The sequence below is a fragment of the Neopsephotus bourkii genome, unplaced genomic scaffold, assembly GCF_033783945.1.
Source record: "Neopsephotus bourkii isolate Nb327-2 ecotype Australia unplaced genomic scaffold, CSIRO-AGI_Nbou_v1 NB_1181, whole genome shotgun sequence".
Classification (NCBI taxonomy): domain Eukaryota; kingdom Metazoa; phylum Chordata; class Aves; order Psittaciformes; family Psittacidae; genus Neopsephotus; species Neopsephotus bourkii.
Genome location: NW_026901666.1, coordinates 633,790 through 640,822, shown reverse-complemented (window position 1 = coordinate 640,822; position 7,033 = coordinate 633,790).

Here is a 7,033-nt window from a genome sequence, read left to right as displayed (position 1 = left end):
AGAAAAAAGAAAAGAAAAGAAAAGAATTCTTTTTCAAATTGAAACCAGCATAAAATATTACCTTGAAAGACCTCAGCTGATTTCTTTATAAATGCGCACAACGTTAGAACCATGGCAAAGGCAAATTGGCCTACAAGAAAACTGACAGCTTTATAGCCCCTGCCTCTGATTGAAATGTTGGGAAATCTCTTGGCAATTCTCCCAGACATCCAGGTAGAACAGTGAGTTCACTGATTATGTTAACTAAAACAATCTGCCTTTGCACAAATGCACCTCAAGCCCAGCCAAGTGTGAAGGCTTATCAACATGCCAGACCAAGAAAGAGACCTATTTACCTGAGGAGAGGAGCTAAATGATAGGGTTCTGCAAAACAATCCAGGAACATCAGTATGCAGAGCTTTTATTATTATTATTATTATTATTATTATTATTAATATGTATCATAAATGAAGGCATTAAGCCCTTGGTGCAACTGTGTGGGTCTTAACCAAGAGCACAATTCCAACTGGTGTGTTTAAACGTTGGTAGAATAATTAATAACAAAGAACACCATCTAAGGAACATGGTATTAAACCACATATGGACAGGGAGAATAAACTTATTTCTGGGAGACAGAGTATCAATGTAGTCCTCATTTGTTATCTTTTCGGCTGGCTGCAGCATGGAAGAAGAGCGGCCAGGACATGGGCATCCTGCTTGCAGAGTGAAGAAGGGAATTGTTTATGTTTTCTAAGGGGGGAAAAAATGAGGACCATAATAAACCTAAACAATAAAGATTACAAAAAGAAACACTGCTGTTAAGTGGCAATCTTTTGAGGTGAATGCATAGCTGAATGTTATTTTAAATAGCACATAACCCAGGGAATTATGATGTTGTTTACACAGGCCTGTCTCTTGGAATTTGTATATGTTTAGAGTTTGGTTTGTTATATGTCTTGGTTAAGCTCTCCAATATGCTTGTCTTCAAAAAAAGAACCCTATGCCACACTAAAAGTTAGCTCCAGCAAGTTAAAAATACAGAGAAAGTACCTTAAGTAATGTCCCTTTCCCCAGAGATGCCCTTGGTAGCAGTCAGTAATGCAATCAGATATCTAGGGCCATTTCGATTGCCTGCCAAAACATCACTCATGTCTATTAAAGCATCCTGAAAAACACCATTACATCAATTCCAGCAACGGCATAATTATTCTTCTTTCTGGAATGTCTTCTAATATGAGTCACCCTGCCGGCGTGGGATTTCACTGGAAAGTGGCTGTAGGAATGTCCCAGAGGCTGCTGGGTGGGGTGGGCGCCGGCAGCGCGATACTCTCACCCCACATCTCCGAGGATATCTGGGATGGTGGCTGGATGCACCAAGTGGTGACACCCCACTAACAGCTTAAAGGCAACTCCCTCTCCCAAAGATAGGGAGCCCCAGCATTTCTCTTCTGGACTTACACTGAAATTTTAAAAAGCACATTTTTTCAATGCCAAACTAAGTATATAGCAATGGCAAAAATTATATCTTTGCTGAACAACTTGGGTTTCTCCTTAAAAAAGCAGGCAGCAAGATTCTAGGAAGCACAAGGTATATTTACAGTAGTTTATGTACTAATGAGCACATCTGTGCAGTCTAAGTCATTCAAACTGCAGTTACCTTAAGACTTTCATGTAAGCAATGCAAATTGCATCTCCTTTGGCCACTAATATGATTGCCACTGGGACTGTACCTTGTGCATATTTAGTAACAGAAGGATTATTATGGGCCTATATTTAGAGAGTTAACAAAAATATATAGAAGATCTGTGTGAGAAATTCTGGTTTTGCTTACACTGGTGTAAATTCCAATTTATTTGATGTCAATGGATCATCTTACTCAACACTCACACAACAGAGAACTTGGCCCTCTGCTTTCTATTTTAATCTTTCTAACAGAAAAGTTTAACTTGATGAAATTCTACTTCATTGCCAGCATAATACTGGCTAGAATAATACAGTATTAATTTTGTATTTTAGAAGGATATAAAGCATTTGACATTATCCCTAAATAGGCAACTAGATCAAAAGTCATCCTTGAAAGAACTACATGTAGATTATTTTTACCACGAATACAGAAATGGACTAGTACCACTGCTGAAAATAAAATGTTGTTGCTTTGTATGGACATCCAGACTGTTCCTATTCAGCTCCATGAAGCTGTGGCAATGCTAACAGACTTGTGATGAAGACCTGGCCTCATTGAAATCAGTTGAATTCCCAGCGACTTTTTGTGCTTTTCAAGCTATGTTCTGCTTGGTAAACATCACAGAGTCCACATCAATGGAAAACTAAACCATTTACTCAGCTATCAGATAGATCCCAATATTACAATCTAAGTTGACAGTATGGGAAAGGTTCTTAAGCAGACCCTTCAAGCATGCTTACACATGGAAAGAACTGTAATTGAAATGCTGAATAGTAATTTGCATTGCTCTCCTAGACATGAGGACAAATGTGACATCCCTCTTCATCTGCTGTGGGGGTGCCTGTTTGGTGCCAGTTACTAAAAAAAAAAGTGCTTCCAAATTCCAATCCTACCTTCGAGGAAGATTTGTTAACAAATTCAGAAGAGAATTGAGGAGGAAAAGTGTGCTTTCACTGCAAGATTAATATTAACAGGATAGATTCACTAGGAAAGTAGTCAAGCTGGAATGCTACCAGTTTGCATGTGAGGACACTGCCATTTCACAGGGAGTAAACAAACATGACCTGAAGGCCCCGTCTGCAAACAGAAATTCTATTAGGATTTTAGATTTTGGGTGTCTTAGCATATGGAGAGTACCATCAGTCTGAATATCTATGTTGCCCTCAAAGCTGTATCTCAGAGAGCCACAAAGAGCTATGTTAGAGAATTTGGAGAAGGAAGTTGGCAAGGGTGACGATGGGAAAAATACATTTTCCACTGGAAGCCTGAAAGAACTCTTTCTGCATCCTCCTGCATTCTTCCTATCACTTCTGCCCTCCCCAGAAGCATTTTGTCAGGATCAGAGCTGCAAGGCCACCAATCCTGTCCCATCCACAGGGAGCAAACTGTCCCCTGAAAGAGCTGGCTGAACAAAGCCTCATCCCACCAAATTTCACTCATCATTTCCCTACAAGGAGAATGGTCATGAACAGGCCATCAGCTTGGCCTGTTCATTAAAAAAAAAACATAAAAGATGTGAATATGATTAGATCCATTTTATCAATGAAAAAAATGGAGGGAGAGAAGCATGAAAAATCGTACACTTTTCAGCAGGATATTTTCTTACAATTGGCATTTATCATAATTTAATCTATTTTATGTTTTCTTGGTTGTTTATTGTAAAATGGGATAGATACTTTGAACAAAGCTAGGGCAGGAGATGAATCAATATCCAGCAGCAACAAATATTTAGAGGCAACAGATTTGTAATAATTAGATGGAGAAAGAGATGATGAATTGGTAAATCTGAAAGTCTTTACAAACTCTGAAAATCTCAGATGATCGTTTAATCCATCAACTATCTGCTTAAGAAACACAATCACGGAAACTCCTGCCAAAAAAAATCCTTACTGTAATCCTACCTTTATCTCATCCACAAATATACATTTTCTATATAAAGACATGATCCCTCTTAAAAGGTCAGCATTTATAGCTGGCTACCAAACACACCAATATGCTTGCACAACCATTCAAGCCCTTTACCATATCTGTTTTATAACCTACATACATTTCTATAGCAAACAGTGGAAAATATCCCATTTCTACGTGGCAGATATTATGTTTCTTCACATAGCAACTTCTGTTTCTCACAGGTTATACACATCTTAGATCCCTTTCAGCTGAATGTATACTGAACTTACTAAAGATGAGGTGAACAGGCATTTCCTCATGGTAATACCTCACACACGGGACAGCTTAATAGCTTTGCAATTAATATATGCGTTAAGTACAACCTGCATTAGTGGTGGTAAAAGGCAAATTGGCTACTTGGTTACGCATAATTAAACAATACCAAGGTTCTTGTGTTCAGTGCAAGCATGCGATATACCTGTTCAAAGGTGGTATATGGCAAGAACCGGAATATAGTTTCATCCAAACATGGCTGAATTCACTCTGACATGATTCTCTTTTTTTTCAACTTGTGGAAGGCACCTGGTCTCACCTTTCCTGGTGATTAGCAGAGATTTTAAAATGATGCTGCACCAAATCACACTAACAACAACAGAAAGCTTGGCCCAGGAGCTATCTGGAAAAGAAAACAAACAAACAAAAATGGATAGCTTATCTAAATGCATTACAGAGAACTGCTGCACAATTGCAATGAGGCCCCAGAAAGAGAAATCTGAGGAACTATTGCCTGATAGAAATCAAGGATAGATATTCTTACATTAGAGGAATGAATATAGGTTAAAAAGTCCTAAGGAAGGCTGGGGAGCCAAAATAGGTTTTTTTTAAGCAGAACCTTCATCTAAATTCTAACTCTGCTGTTAAAAGGAGGTAATTAAGCCTGTAAAACTAGAAGGAGACAAGGAAAGGGGGGAACTCATATATATGGAACTACAAGATACAGAACCATTTTATACAGTTCAGTAGGCAGGCTAACATTAACTTAATAGTGACAATTGTTTTAAATTGATTCAAATAACAAATACACATTTCAGAGATTATGGAGTTTTGCACTGCATTTTTCTTTTTATCTCTTAAAGAAAACAATGCTAATAGTTTCCTTTTTCCTATGCTCAATGACTATTTACTACTTTCTTGATGTGGACTTTCAAAATACAAAGAAGGTTTGGCAAGTTTTCAAAGTCTTTCTTCAAAGTCAGCTCTTAAGTACTTTTTATGAAAACATGAAGAATACTTCTGACTACAGAGAATTGATAATGTACTGCTTTAGTTATTTGTATATGAAATACTGTCAGATAAATGAGCATGGATTCATTTGTTTGGACCTTCTCTGTTAACCTTCTGTATGAAATTGATTTCAATTGATCACAAGAGTCAGGAACGTAACAATCGTTTTCAACCAAAAGCAGCCCGAGACATTATAAGCCCAAGCTTCAAAGAAAAAAAGTTACTATACTTGCAAGTTTAGAGACAAACTTGGCAGTTCTTCCAAGAAGAATGGTCAAAAGAAGAAAAATATAATAAAAATATATAAAAACATCCTTCCAAGGTTGTGTTGGTTTTTTTCTTCAATTGTCATGCAAAGTAATGGTACAAGTATGTCACAACCCTTTAAGAAAGTTATTCATGAAGACATAAGCAAGGCATCTTCAGTACTTTGTTTCTATAGCTAACATTTGTACAGCAGTTTGAGAACTTGAAGAACTTTAGAAAGTTGTCAGCTCTTTTCTGCTGCACAGAGTTAAACTTAAAAATGGACACAAATCAAAGCAACCTACTCCATGAGACAAACCTAACCAGTGGGACCATTTGTAGCTGATCACATAGACCTGTTTATTTCAGTAGTGAGCTGAACTGGGGGCCAAATTCAGAGGTGATTTGTAAGGTGGTGCAAGTTAAATTTTGTAAGTAGGTGTAAGCAGATGTGAGTGCCAGAGCCTGGGCCTGTGGTCCTTGCATGCCAAGGAGCCTGATAAAGTTACCAGCCAAGCCAGGAGAGAGAGGAGCAGCCCTTAGGGTTATGGACATGTCTTCTTCCAGTTCTAGCTGTGTTAACTTAAATGGTAGCACCCATCCTCCAGACCCCTTGCTCACTATCTTGCAAGGGCAGCAGAAGAAGAAGAGTGTCAACACCCCTAGCCCAACTCAGAAATACCCCACTGAGTTAGTTTAACTGTTTTGTTGGAAGTGGATAATTAGCATCTACAGCACCTCTTCTCCCTCCAGGGCCCTGCAGGCAGTAGTGACAGGAAGGACCATTTTCAGCTGGTTTCCAAAGGAGGGTGTCTATACTTTTACCCCCAGTTGTGGGTCTTCCCCTGATTATTTCCATAAATTACACTGCGACCTTCCTTTCTCTTCTTATCCCTAATGCCCTTGTTCCTCCAATTTCCTGTCTCCGGTGCTGACACCTCTTTGTTCATGTCCCATCTTTTCTCTGTCTTGTCTATTTAGACTGTAAATTGTTTGATAAAGGGACCATGACTTAATAGGTGTTTGCACTACATCTGGCACCATTTGGTCTTAATCTCAGCTGGGACATCAAGTCTTTACTATTAAGTGAATAATTAATAACGATTAGGTCCTAAAGCAGTAATGTGAAACTCCACTAACCTTACCCAATGCTTCTATCACTCTTCTATTTCTTCCAATGCCTGATGGCTTCAGCAAGGATTACTCCTGAGCCTCATCAACTGACAGGCAGCAGGCACTGTTCAATAGCCCATGGGATACTTTCTCTCCTTTTTGGAAAAAGGAAAGTAAAACTGGAAATTATGCTAAATGCTAGTGCAAGGTCTTGCAAAAACTTATAATGCATTCTTGTGACAGAGCTGTGCTATGCATAATATAAACAGTTGTATGTAAGAGAGATCACTGCTCTGTTTCAGGAAGTAATAGCTAAAGAAGCATTTATTTCTGACAATTAATGAACATAAAAGCCTATGTACTGTCTAAAGAGGAGAAGATTAAAGGAGGGAAGTAGCTTACACTATTGGATTGCCTGCACCAAAACAAATAACCTCACAACTTCATTTTGTACAGAGCCTCCCATAAAGTCTGGATAATAAAATGCTTTACAGCAAGCAAAGAGAGAGGGAGGAAGAAGAAAGCAGAACAGATATGTTTTGAGCTGAGATTGGATACGAAGCAGCAAAGCTGTGCCAAGCAGCAGGAGCTGCAGAGGAGAAGCTCTCACCCCGGTGGCAGCAGGAGCCTGGGACAAGCCAGGCAGCAGGCTGGGCTTAGCCTGAACAGTGCAGGGGAAGGAAAAAAAAAAAAAAAGAAAATAAAAGAAAATAAAAAGGAGAGGAAAAGGGGGAATAAAAAGATGAGGATCCAAATTTTTCTCCTGATTCCACCAACGCAACCCCACTGACATCAATGGGTGTAACTGAGAACAGAGCCAAACCAAGGCAGCCCAGC